The sequence below is a fragment of the Hyperolius riggenbachi genome, chromosome 7, assembly GCF_040937935.1.
Source record: "Hyperolius riggenbachi isolate aHypRig1 chromosome 7, aHypRig1.pri, whole genome shotgun sequence".
Classification (NCBI taxonomy): domain Eukaryota; kingdom Metazoa; phylum Chordata; class Amphibia; order Anura; family Hyperoliidae; genus Hyperolius; species Hyperolius riggenbachi.
The window spans coordinates 150,134,146-150,148,989 of record NC_090652.1 but is presented as its reverse complement, the minus strand read 5'-3'; the positions used below and the strand labels follow the sequence as shown (position 1 = coordinate 150,148,989).

Here is a 14,844-nt window from a genome sequence, read left to right as displayed (position 1 = left end):
CACACTGCCCGTGTCCACTGACAACTCTGCTGCGATGTCATTGCTAATTGCTGCAAAAAAAACAAAAAAAAAAATTACAAAAACCTCTTTGGGGCCTTTTTGGCGTCAGCCACTCATCCTCCTCCAGCGGTACCTTCGCCGCCAAGTGCCATTGGAACTCGCCTTCACCTCTTTGACTGCTTAACGCGTATATCCCTTTTTAAAACCACTTATTACCAATTAATAGCCCCATTTAAAGTGTTGATTTCACTTTAAAATCCATTTTCTCTAGAAAAAAATTTTTGGGGGGAATTTTTTATGTTGAAGTTATGTTGCCCCTTATCACCTCGATAATCCATGCAATTTGGGGGATTGTAGCATGTATGGGGGCTTTGTTATTAACGTTAAAAGAAAATCCGCCTCCGGGCGGGAATCCACGCGTGATTACGCCATTCACGGCAGAAAATCCGCGTGGTTGCGTGGACGCGAACGAAAATCCGCATGCGGCGGGGCCGAATGCGGATTTTTTTTTGCAACCACGCGGATTTCAGAAATTCGTGGATGAGGCACATCCGAGCATCCCTGCAGATCGGCGTATCCGCCTCTCCACAGAAAATGCAGACCGTCTGACTCAAATTAAAATGAATCAATCCTGGATTGGAAACGACTATGCAACACTCCTGGACCCCAACCAAGTAACATGAACAATGACCATCTGTGATGGGTTAGCGTTGCCGGTCCCTGTTTATTGAACCTCTCATCTTTATTACATTTATGACTGCATGGCGGCAAAAAGCATTGCTATATTCACACGCTTCTTGTCCTCATGCAAGGCCTGGGTTGTTGTGTCTCAAAAAGCGTGGCCTTCTCCTCCTGCGCCTCCTCCTGTTCTATCACGTGTGCTGCTGCTGCTGGGTTAGCGTTGCCGGTCCCTGTTTATTGAACCTCTCATCTGTATTACATTTATGACTGCATGGCGGCAAAAAGCATTGCTATATCCGCACGCTTTTTGTCCTCATGCAAGGCCTGGGTTGCGTCTCAAAAAGCGTGGCCTTCTTCTCCTGCGCCTCCTTCTGTTCCATCACGTGTGCTGCTGCTGGGTTAGCGTTTCCAGTCCCTGTTTATTGAACCTCTCATCTGTATTACATTTATGACTGCATGGCGGCAAAAAGCATTGCTATATCCGCACACTATTTGTCCTCATGCAAGGCCTGGGATGTTGTGTCTCAAAAAGCGTGGCCTTCTACTCCTGCGCCTCCTCCTGTTCCATCACGTGTGCTGCTGCTGGCCTGGGTTAGCGTTTCCGGTCCCTGTTTATTGAACCTCTCATCTGTATTACATTTATGACTGCATGGCGGCAAAAAGCATTGCTATATCCGCACGCTTTTTGTCCTCATGCAAGGCCTGGGTTGCGTCTCAAAAAGCGTGGCCTTCTCCTCCTGCGCCTCCTCCTGTTCCATCACGTGTGCTGCTGCTGCTGCTGCTGGGTTAGCGTTGCCGGTCCCTGTTTATTGAACCTCTCATCTGTATTACATTTATGACTGCATGGCGGCAAAAAGCATTGCTATATCCGCACGCTATTTGTCCTCATGCAAGGCCTGGGTTGCGTCTCAAAAAGCGTGGCCTTCTCCTCCTGCGCCTCCTCCTGTTCCATCACGTGTGCTGCTGCTGGTGCTGGGTTAGCGTTACCGGTCCCTTTTCCTGGAACCTCTTCTCTGTATTACATTTATGACTGCATGGCGACAAAAAGCATGTTACCTGTGCAAAGAAACATGACATTTTCCACATTTAAAAGACAGTTTTTCCTTTGAAACTTTACAATCAATTTTCTCAAAAACTATAAGCTCTTTTTCAAATATTTTTTTTCCTCTTGTATCCACTCCCAAGGTGCACATACCCTGCAAATTTGGGGTATGTAGCATGTAAGGAAGCTTTACAAAGCACGAAAGTTCGGGTCCCCATTGACTTCCATTATGTTCGGAGTTCGGCGCGAACACCCGAACATCGCGGCGATGTACGGCGAACGTTCGCGAACCCGAACATCTAGGTGTTCGCCCAACACTAGTACCACCCTCCAGATGTTTTCTAGTCATCCAGGTAACCCTACCTCCTCAGGACTATGCTAAACATAAGCCTCATCATCTGTAATTTGTAGCTTTGTTAAGCCCCTTCCTGCTGTCCACAAACCAACAGCTGCCCTGTTAATGGCAGATTTGGTCTTCTCATGTGTTTGTGGAACACAGGTAGGCAGAAAGTAAATCTGCAATTGAAATAAGACATGGCCTCTTGGATGTTTGAACCTAGGATTGGATGGTCTCCGAGCACGCAGGGAATGATTAGTGCTTAGAAAACAGTACTTACAGCCATAAAATCTTTCAGCCGTATGAGTTTATAGATTTTGTTAAGCCTGATAGGTTCACTTTAATACAATTTCATTTAATTTCAAAATACTTTCTTTTACTTTACTAGTAAAGAATGTTGAGGATTATAGAAAAAAATACAGCGATAAGTACACTACCAAAATGCATATTTTCTTTGCAGTGTATAAACAACACCAAAATGCCACATATTAAGCAGGCTTATCTACTATTTATGTGGTCTTATTATTTTCTTAGGCACCCCTGGCAACATTTCTGCTCTGTACAATATATTTAATAAAGGAACAGCTGCTCTGTATAAAGGGCTGTGCGGGATATTGTGGGTGGCTCTAGTGAGCACATTTCTCTTCTGCAGTTGGAGTGCTTATAACTGCAACTCCTGTGGGGATTTATCTGTGTGAGTGGTTGCCATAGTGAACCGGACTATGGGAAGCAGCTTGAAAAGAGCATAAGTAAAATCTTTGCAGGTATATTGCATTGTGCTATTTCATAAAGGCCAAGATTAAAAATATCTTGAAATGGGAAATCAATAGCCTGCACAGTATCCTAAAAACAATAGTACTTGAAGGGCACATTGATCATCAGGCTTGTTGAGAAAGGAAGAAATGGCAGTGTAGCTTCAAATATTCGCAAGTTAAAGGGTAGTTCTGTGCTAGCGTGTGCACACCACATTTGATTATCTAATTAGATTGTTATATTTCAATCAAAAAGACAATAATTATTCCTTCCAGATTAGCTCCTAAATATATAGCCCGATAAAGCCAAAGAGGCAGAGCAGGTTTCTTGCATTGGTGATACCAAGGCTCCATGAAGTACAGGTCACATGCTAATTGCTACTCGATTCTTTTGTTCTTTGCTGACTCAAGGTAAGTTAGTGTAGCAAGGCCTGGAATGGGGTAGCAATGGGGATGCAGAGGTTAAGACCGCACTTGGTCCCTTGGGATAGAGGGACCCACAAAGGAATCGTCTTCATCCATTTTATTAGCTTTTTATTGGTACTATGCTGATAATGAACACGTCTATAGGCTGCCATACACTGGTCAATTGCCACCAGTGTAACCCGATTTATCCGTTAGCACTGGGCTCCGGCTGAGAGGAATCCACCAGACACTGACTATCAAATATTTATTTGTGACCTAACGGTGGTCAATGTAGCTTCGATCAACCCATAACACTTCAACAACACAATACACCTACCTTGCACATCAGAGGTCAAAAATACACAATCTCCTAGTCTTCACAGCCGGTGCATCGGTAAATGCTGCGGAATAAAAAGGTTAAGTTACATACAAATTCTAGATAATATTTGAGCTATAAAGATCTTCTTGTACAACAATTCAATCACTTTACAGCATGTTTACATCACAGTACCACTGTTGGGGCGTGGGCTGGGAAAGGGTATGGTCTACTGAGAAATTTCAGTTCCTAAACAGTTCTCAGTCCCTTCTAACCAAGTCCAAGCTATATTGCTCAGCAAAACCTTGGGGGAACTCGTGACAGTTCTTTAGATGGTACTGTATAGTTGCACAGTTCGTTGGTCGATCCCAAAAAGGATATTCACCTTGCTCACAGATCTCTCAGACTCTTTACCCTTGATAATTTACCACAAACCCACTTTACACTTAACGTACCTCTCTGGACGGGGCCTCCCAATATAACAAACAAAATAAAATAGAAATCAAATAATCAAAAAGGATTAGGAAAATAAAAGTAAACAAAATATAATATAAAGTGACCAATGCACCCAGCTATGCCACCCAAATTACTCTCCCACAATATAACGCTCTTTTTGTGCACTTTGACTTTTAGGCTGAATAAGCTCTAATTTAGAGTTATTGCAAAACTTGTACTCCAAGTGAGGGGACTCCGTATCTTGATCAAAGGTCAGCTCACTCCTTACTGTAGCACACTTTTAATATCACAAGACGCAATGAAACTCCTCCTCTTTCACTTATCTCCTTTAATACTGACAGGTTCTCTTTACCTTCATGGCCTTTAGTAATTTCCGGTTTATTTAGGACCATGTAATTAGGTATTATGCTTAAATCACACTTTGGTTCACTTCCCGTATCAGATTCTCAGTAGCACTTCAGAACATATCACAGAGGAAGACATGAACTTTAACTCTTGACTTGAAACGGAATTGACAGGCACAATGTCTCTATAACAGGACTTAATGCAAGTGTGGTGCTGTATCAGCTTTGCGGGGTACTTGTGGAGGCTGTTAATGTCTCTTAGTGACAGCAAGGCCCCTCAATACGCTTTACATAAGCGGCAGAAGATTCCTTCACCTTAGCTGGGCAGTTCCATCTTGCATCAACAACTGTATCATCAACACAAGGTCTCTGTATCTTTAAAACTTTTGCACTCAAACAGTCTCTAGTAACAGTAGGGATGCTCATTCGGATTCCCGGGAAATGCAATTTTCGAAATTCTGATCGGAAATTGCATTTCCGCATCGGAATGCGGAATCGGTAATGCAAGTGTCGTAGGCGGATTTCCGCCGGAAATCGTGGAAATTTCCGCCGGAAATCGCGGAAATACCACCCGACTTTAACATCGATTTTCTCAAAAACTATAAGGTCTTTTTGAAAACTTTTTTGCATCTTGTTCACAAGATTCAGTTTAATAAACCCTGAAAATGTGGTGTGTCTAGGACCTAAGGGGGCTTTGCTATTAACCGCTAAAGTCGGCGGATTTTTACTGTAATGTAAAATGCAGAAAATCTGCATCTGCCTGTTTTCTGCATTTTACATTACAGTAGAAATCCGCCGACTTTAGTGGTTAATAGCAAAGCCCCCTTAAGTCCTAGACACACCAAATTTTCAGGGTTTATTAAACTGAATCTTGCGAACAAGATGCAAAAAAAGTTTTCAAAAAGATCTTATAGTTTTTGAGAAAATTGATGTTAAAGGCGGGCGGAATTTTCGCGATTTCCGGCGGAAATTCCGCATTGGAATGCGGAAATTGGTAGTGGAAAGCGGAATCGGTAATTGGTACATGACGGAATGCGGATTTACCGCGGAATCGGAAATTGGCATTCCGACCATCCCTAAGTAACAGCACTTGGAACAGACTTGGCCTCTTCAGGTCCTGGGTTGCTATATTTCTATCTCAGCAAGCCTCCACTGAACACTGGCCTAATACTCATCTGGCTGCCGGGGTCCTTTCTGTCCGGACTAGCTCGGATGGACTCAGCGCCCGCTGCCTCTGGTCTCCGGTCACTGTCTGGCCGGCTTGCCTCTGCCTTACTTGCTCCACTGTAGTCTCTGCATGGCCGCCAGGTCTCCTCTTAGTCTCTGGGGTGACTGCTATGGCCGGTCTCCTTGTGGCCTCCTTTCCCGCTCCTCACCGCAGCTCCTGTCTCTTAAGTTCTGTTCTCTCTCTCTCGCTCTCCGGCTCGCTCTGGCAACACCCTTCTAGCTCTGCCCCTTCGCGCCTGCGCTGTAGCTTCCGACAGGCCGTGTGGGGCTTCTGGAAAGTTCCACTGCTCTGTGTGCTTTGGTCGCCTAGCAACAGTCTATGCGACCATTACAGCGCCTCCTCTCCCATGCACCGTTTTGGTTTCACAGGCAAGCACCTAAGGCGAAAGTTAGCCTTAGATGCCAAAGTTACCTCAGACATAGAAATACATTAGCAAAACTTTTGGGACCCTCTTTTAGAGGGTAACAACTTATCATCCAACAGATAGATCCCTCTCTGATCGAATCTGATCAGAGAGGAATCTAATGGCTGCCCATACACTGCAAACAGATTTTGAATCGATTTCAGCATGAAATCGATTCACAACCTGTGGAATTGCCGCTGCCGCCTGCCTCGCACCCCTGCTCCCCTGGCCAGCTGCAATATATTACCTGTCCGGCCAGGTGATGTATTGCTGCATCGGTTGTCAACATATCGAACGCCCGCTAACGATGCGCTCCCGACCCACCGGCGATTGAGTGAAATTTTCAGCCTGGTCAGATCGACGGAATCAATCGATTTCGGATGGAAATTGGTCCTAGTTTTCGTTATCGATTTCACAGCAGATTCGATCACAGTGATCGAATCTGCTGTCTATCGGCGGGAAATCGCGTTAGTTTATGGGCACCTTACATGTGCATCGAATAGAGGTAATCCTTAACAAGCTAGTTTCTTATCTCTGATAATACCTCTATAGCTGTCCTTGGTAGGTTTTGGGTCTCCATATCAATAAAGTGCTTGGGGCCCCATGTAAAACTCGCATGTAAAATCTTACCACACCCTAATTTACATTATTAAAGATCACCTGAAGTAATAGGGATATGGACGCTGCTATATATATTTCCTTTTAAATGATACCACTTGAAAACAAACACAGGAAATGTGCTGCACCAATCAAATCACTAAGGGCTTGATTCACAAAGCGGTGCTAACCTACTTAGCACGTCTAAAGTCTTTAGACGTGCTAACCAGGGTGCTAAGTAGGTTAGCACCGGATTTCTCAATTGATTAACCTACTTAGCACCCTGGTTAGCACGTCTAAAGACTTTAGACGTGCTAAGTAGGTTAGCACCGCTTTATGAATCAAGCCCTAAATGTGCTATGCCATAAATAATGTAATGCATTCAGAAAAGAGAAAAGAATGGCTCATCAGCGCCATCTGTTGTATAAATATATAACAATATTTATTAGGTCAACAAAATCAAACATATACAGTATAAAACCACTTAAAATAACAGTACATTGTATCCTGCCCAATATTTAATTGGTATCCTTCCCAATATACCGGTATTATAATTACTGGATATCAAGTAAGGACTTCTATATATATGTATGTACATTGGATAGGTTCAATATTGAAACCCCTTAGTACCGGACCCAGATTCAAGAAAATGCTTGTATTAGGGCTATAACACATAGTCATATAATTATCCATTGAATGCAAAACTATTAAATACAGCGCATATGAAAAATTTAAAGAGGAACTCCAGTGAAAATAATGTAATAAAAAGTGCTTTCTGACATTTATCACATGGTGACATTTTTACTGGTGGCAGGTGATGTCAGTGGAAGGAGATGCTGCTTGCTTTTTTTTTTGGCAGTTGGAGACAGCTGTAAACATTGTTATCTCCTACAATGCAACAAGGCTCCCACAGTGTGATGTCAGAACCATGGTCCTGACATCACACAGTGGGAGGAGTTTCACCACAATATCAGTCATACAGAGCCCCCTGATTATCCGTTTGTGAAAGGAAAGTATTTCTCAGGGAAAAAAGGGTATCAGCTATTGATTGGGATCAGTGGCATAGCTAAGAATCTGTGGGCCCCAATGCAAGTTTTACAATGGGGCCCCCCAAGCACTCTATACATAACAATGGATACGGCGCACCAAAACCTGCCAATGGCAACTACAGTGTCAGAGGAGAAAGAAGGGGATGGGGAACAGTTTGTTAATGATTACCACTATTCAAAGTATGTATAGAAGTGATTATTATGAGCACAGGACTAATAGAAAGCTAATACTGTAGTTGAGCGAGGGCCCTTTAGGGCCCCTCTAGCCCAAGGGCCCGGATGCGGTTGTAACCTCTGCATCCCCTATTGCCATGCCCCTGATTGAGATAAAGTTAAATTCTTGGTTTATGGTTTCTCTTTAAATTTTATCATCAATTCTATAAATCTCAAAAACCATAAAGTGCAACAACTAGTGGGGAATACAATGGAAAATACTGGTGCATTCAGTGCAAACTAATGTGCAAGGAGGTCCACTGAGCAGGAGAGGAATGGGGGAGGGGGGGGGGTGAGAAACCCTTGTGACAGGCTCCACATGTACCACATGTATCATAGGCAGCGTATCCCGCTTCCTATTCAGCATATGGAGCCTGTCATAGGTGTTTCTCACCTCATTCCTACATCTCATTCTAGTATGAGTGTTGTAGAAGAGCCAAGCACCAGTAAGTATTAAGCTGTATCTAGAACCAATTTTGCTGCTGAAAGGCGTGTGCAAAAGCTTGTGGCTATTCTAAACTAGCTTCTTAGTGTGCAGCCATGTAGATCGCAAAGATAACCAATATTAATCAGCTCCTCATGGCTAATGGCTCTTGGTTGTTACACCAGGAAGAACAAGCAAGTTTTATTGAACTTCCTTACAAACACAGAATGTTACTAGAACACTGGCATCTTTTGGTTATATAGCTGGTAATGCATAGCTATACACATAATGCACTTTTGTTGCTAAATACACATTCCAACAGATAGAAAGGCTGATATAAGCATAGCAGGATGGTCATGAGACTCTTGTTGTTTCTTGGATGGAGTGACAACCTACTTCTTTAGTTAAAAACAAAAAAAATCAACAATAATGGACGTGCACATATCCAGGATCTGATTGGTCAGAATTAGTTATATTTCAGACATGTCTTATTGGGAAAAGTCATGCTATGGTGTTTTATACATAGATTTCCTTCAAGGGCACCTGATACAGACAGCATAACCTAGCCAGTCAGGTACTACATATATTAAGGAATAACGATCAGTTGAACAACACTCACAGGAAGCTACAGTAATAGAAGATTGACCAGAAAAATTAAGAAATCAATTTACCCTCTCAGTAGTTGTATGTCATATTTCTAATCATGGGGAACTGCAGATGATTCATAGTGATAATACATTGCATTCTCTTCATCAGCACTACCCTGAACAACCTTGGGATTCATCGCAGATGCAAGAACCCTCTGTTACCACTGCAAAGTACATGGAGGTCTTTGGGAAAAATCCTCGGCTCTGTTATATCACTATATTAACTTATTCTCAGCTCGTTCACAGAATAACAATGCACTAACTGTAAGTTACCAGTTTATTACAATATTACCATACTGTATATATTAAAATGTAAATGAAAATAAAGAGGAATCAGACATTTTTTATGTGTTGAAATAAACTATAAGAGACTAAAGTTTCAATAATGTAATAAAAATAACACAAAGGTTCAGCATTTGATGGAATTCACTGTATACAGAAAAATATGTGTTAATATGTTTATGTGACCATCCTGTGTTTTACTTTCTAAAGAGCTAATAGAAGAAGATAGGCTTCATTTACAAACATCTGAAAAGAAGATACCAGGCGAGTAAGGATGCCCATACATTATTCAATTTTCAGCATCGATATCCAGCTGATTTAATCAATCGAATGTCCATTTTAATCTGAATCAATCAAAACCTCCTCTGTAGGCCCTTAACATTTTCATATTATAAACATTTTGCCTCTACATGCTTAAAGTGGAAACATTTTCATTCCACTTATAAATGCTGTAGAACTGCACTGCTCTGAGCAGTGTGAGCTTATTTAGCTATATCAGAGTGTGAGTAGCCTTATCTGTAGCTGTGACTCACAGCGCCAACCTCTGCCTGTAGAGGAAAAGACTGAGGCTTTAATCCTCTCTGTGCTCCATGAAAGTTAATTCAGTAAAAAAATCAGTTTTTTTAGGATTTCCGTATAATAAACAATTTTTCCCCTAAAAGTTATCGTGCTGTGCCTAATCTTTTGGAGCAAAGAGGAAGTTCTGAGTTTCCATTTGAAAGGACCACCATCATAATTTTTTTTTAATTTTAAATGTATGTGTGCATATACTTATAAGAACTACATTTCTCTGAGAGTAAAATGCGCTGTAAATTATTTTTCACTTATGTTGCTGCCACTTTCAACACAAATTTGACAGGTTTCGTACTGGTCCATTTCTTCATAGGAATTTCTTATTTTTTCTTTTGTAAAAGCACTCCCTGCCAAGAATCTATACAAAAATGACTCCCTGCTCGGTTGAACACTATTTTGGCATTTGGACTAAGCAACTGTAATTCAGTAAGTGATTTTTAAAAAAAAACAAAAAACCTTGAAAATCCCCATGAGGAGATGAACTAGTCCAAAACATTTTTTGGGGGAACAAAAATGATAAAAATAAAACAAAGCAGTCACAATAATCATTAATTCACTGGGCATCCCATTTCTTGGAGATGGAGATGCTGATCAGCTCATTTACTTGTGGGGACAATAAATGTAACAGCCATTTTTAAATGAATTTTCCTCCCTTTAAAGAGACACTGAAGCGAAAAATTTTTATGATATAATGAATTGGTTGTGTAGTACGGATAATTACTAGAACATTAGAAGCAAGGAATATATTCTCATATTTTTATTTTCAGTTACATCGGGTTTTTTTCTTTATAACACTGCATCATTCTCTAATATTTGCAGTTTACACACTACTCAGCATTTTAAATGATTTACAGAGCAGGCCAGTGAACTTTTGACCTGTCCTCTGGGGAAGAAAAAAACAATACAATGACTGACAGTTGAGATAACAAGCTTCAGAAGACACTCTGGGACTTTGAAAGTCCCGGAGCTCAATGGCTCTTTTGCATAGACAACAACTGGAGTTTCTTAACTCATCCTGTACAGGAAACAATATTAGACTTATGTCTCTGCTCCTAATGTTTTATTTCTTAGCTGTATTACACATACAAATCATTATATCATAATTTTTTTTCCGCTTCAGGGTCTCTTTAAAGATGTGGTAGGAACAATGGTACATTCCTACCTTTTAGAAGTCCCTTGCGCCAGAGCCAAGGTGCTTTACTAGCAGCATAGCTTGAGGACGCTGGCTCTCAAGAAACCTCTTTTGTTAACACCTCCCTGTGTCAGTCCACCTCACACCTGTACAGCCCATATCCGTTAATCTTTAATTTGCAATGCACTGGAGTGAGTGATGGACGCACAGGGGTGCTCACACAAGACCCTGCATCTGTGCCGGGGGCCTCAGAAGCTACGCTACTACTAGTGAGAGCAGTGTAGCTAGGTAGATTCACTGCAATGGACCTCTAGAACCACCACCACCACTCCCACCACATCTTTGAAAGGAGGAAAATTAATTTAAAAATGGAAGTTATAATAGTTGTCCCCTACATGTAAATGAGCTGATTGGCATCACTGTCACTACTCACTAACTATCAAAAGCAACGGGGTGCCTGCTGAATAGATGATTATTGTGACAGCTATTTTTATATGTTTTTAACACTTCTACCACATACCTGTTTCATTGTTTCTGTTACTTAAAAATGAGCCAATTCATTATAGTGCCCCTTCACCTACAATCTTCCTGCAGACCAAGCAATCATTATCTCTCTAATAAAGCTAAAGCCTTCCAACTAGCAATGCACATAACTAGCACTTCAGTTAGCATGAATACTTCAGTGAAATGATTTTACTTACAGTACAAGATGTTTTTGCAGTAGTATAATTGTTATAGAAGTTTTTTCTTAGTCCACATGATGAAAGCTCACAGCAGATCTAAGGAAGTGACTTCATGAGAAAAATAATGATTGCTTGGTCTGCAGAGAGTGTGTAGGTGAAGGGAAATGTCTGCCCATTCAGATAGACATCTGCTGGAGGAGAGCTACAGTCAGTCAGTAATCAGTGCCTGCTGCTCTGAATGGCCATACACTACAATACATGAGGAATTATTATATATAAACGGAGCAAGTGATTGTGGAAAGATATGCACGCTATTTGAATTCGGATGCTATTTCTGAAAACAAATGCAGAAGGCGATACTTTTTCCCGCCTGCATGTAATTCGGAAGCAGCCTTTTGATTTCAATAGGCTGCGTTTCTTCATCCCATTTCGCTTGTGAGACAAGGCAGAAGAAACAAACCTGTCAGCTTGACTGTGTTTTACAGCCTTGGAAAAGTAAAAAAAAATAAATTCAGACTTCTTATATTGTTTAGTTATTGAAACAATGCAAAAAAAAATAAAAATAAACGCAACTAAAGAACATTGCATGGTGGCATAGTCGCCATAGTGAATAGTGCTCTTGCCTTGAAGCAAAAGAGACCCTGTGGTTCACATCCGGAAAATTCTGTTTACATGAAGTTGTATGTGATCCTCGTTGCGCTGGTTTCCCCTGGGAATGGCAATTTCCTCCTACATCCCCAAAAAACAGATAAGCCAATTGGTTGCCGCCCTAGTCTACAATAGGGATATAAGATTATGAATATGATAGTAGGAATTATATTTTGAAGTCCTCCTAATGACGGTTAGTAACATGTGTGCGTACTCTGTAAAGCACTACGGAAGATGTAAGCGCTATATAGATACAAAATAATAATTTCTAAACAGCATAAAGTAAATATATATATATATATGACAAATATATAAAGGATTGAACTACATTGTACTTATTAACAGTGAGATTTGCAGCATTTTATTAAATCAGAACCAGTTTGTGAGTGTTGACACCGTTGTAAGAGGTGACATGCTGGGAGCATATACCCAAATCCAACCAGCTGTCAGCAAGACATGAAAACTGTTTTCCTTAAAGGGGAACTGAAGAGAGAGGTATATGGAGGCTGTCATGTTTATTTCCTTTTAGACAGTACCAGTTGCCTGGCAGCCCTGCTGATCCTCTGCCTCTAATACTATTAGCCATAGCCCCTGAACAAGCATACAGCAGATCAGGTGTTTCAGTGGTTCAGACTTATAAGTCTGATCTGACAAGACTAGCTCCATGCTTGTTTCTGGTTTTAATCAGATACTACTGCAGAGAAATAGACCAGCAGGGCTGCCAGGCAACTGGTATTGATTAAAAGGAAATAAACATGACACCCTCCATATACCTCTCTCTTCAGTTCCCCTTTAAAGGGCATATACATTTCTGTTAGAAAAAAAAATGATATACATAGATCATACCATTTAATTCTATTAAACATACTTTTTCTATATTTTCCAGACATGCTATATAATTCAGAATATATTTAATATTCAGTGAATGATAATGCCCAAATTACTGTTTCACAAAACCTTAGCTGTCTAACTACAGGTACATCCAGGTTACCTTCCTATCAGGTGCTCCCTCAGATCAGATGTCGCACGCATCACTTGCCTGACCTGTCTATGTTACCTATTTACAAAGAAGGTGAACAGGCTGATTTGCCAGAAAAGTACAATTACTTTTTTAAAATAGAGGGCACGTTTCAGATTGCCAGATTAATAAAAGTGGTGATCAGGTTCAAGGAATACTGTAGGGGGTCGGGGGAAAATGAGTTGAACTTACCCGGGGCTTTTAATAGTCCTCTGCAGACATCCTGTGCCCGCGCAGCCACTCACCGATGTTCCGGCCCCGCCTCCGGTTCACTTCTGGAATTTCAGACTTTAAAGTCTGAAAACCACTGCCCCTGCGTTGCCGTGTCCTCGCTCCCGCTGATGTCACCAGGAGTGTACTGCACAGGCCCAATATGGTCTGTGCCTGCGCAGTATGTTTCTGGTGACATCAGCAGGAGCGAGGACATGGCAACGCAGGCACAGTGGTTTTCAGACTTTAAAGTCTGAAATACCAGAAGTGACCCGGAGGAGGGGCCGAAGCATCAGTGAGTGGCTGCGCGGGCACAGGATGTCTGCGGAGGACCATTAGAAGCCCCGGGTAAGTTCAACTCATTTTCCCCTGACCCCCCTACAGTATTCCTTTAAATGATTACCACTTTCTAGCTGGATCACCATTTTAATATTAGTTAAAACAACCAGAAAGGGAGGTTTGTAATGGAGTGTGCCATTAAGGAGAGGGGGTTGAGGTGAGCATCATTACTTACCTACAGGAATGCTGCTCCTCTGGCCCCCGACGAGTATGGGGTGCGCCATCTTCTTCAGAGAGTGGCCACACTAAGTGGTGCACAAGCACATTGCAATGTGTGGCGTGAAATGTAGTCTATGGATGTGATAAAAGTAACTAAAGCTGATGCATAAAAAGTCAATAGACTGTGTAACGCCACTTTTTCTGGCAAGAAAAATTCCAGTAAATAGAAAATAAATACTCAAAATAAAAACTTTAGCTCATCATTATAGAGTAAATACGGTAAAGATGATGTGGGAACAAAATGTAATTGCCTGTTTATACACTTAGTATAGTAAAAAGGGTAGGGTTTTAAACTGGGATGATCAGGAAAATTACATGCAAATAATTCCAAGTTGATGCAAATTTTATGCAAATTGTATGGACATGAATACAGCATTTATTGGTTTTCAAGCAGCGTACATCTTCATTAGATCACTAAACAATTTGCATCAACTCGGAATTATTTGCATTTAATTGTTCATCCCTACTCTTAATGGACCACTGTAGTGAGATGGATATGGAGGCTGCCATATTTATTTCCTTTTAAACAATACCAGTTGCCTGGAAGCCCTGCTGATCTATTTGTCTGCAGTAGTGCCTGAGTCACACCAGAAATAAGCATGTGGCTAATCTTGTCAGATCTGACAATAATGTCAGAAACACCAGATCTGCTGCATGCTTGTTCAAGGTCTATGACTAAATGAATTAGAGGCAGAGGATCGGCAGGTTGGCCAGGCAACTAGTACACCTAAAATGGAAATAAATATTGCAGCCTCCATATACCTTTCACTACAGTTGTCCATTAAATCTCCTAAAGACGTTTTAAAGGAATCCCATCAATACAAAATATAAACTGTACACCGGAGC

The 14,844-nt window shown here is 41.3% G+C and overlaps 1 long non-coding RNA gene across 1 annotated transcript; it reads left to right on the top strand.

The window, feature by feature from the left end:
* Positions 1-2,754: 2,754 nt before the first annotated feature.
* LOC137525690 (uncharacterized) lies at positions 2,755-9,740 on the top strand. The gene is made up of 3 exons (XR_011022973.1): positions 2,755-2,824; positions 9,004-9,158; positions 9,387-9,740. It is a non-coding gene; the product is annotated as an uncharacterized lncRNA (long non-coding RNA).
* The last annotated feature ends 5,104 nt before the right edge of the window (positions 9,741-14,844 follow it).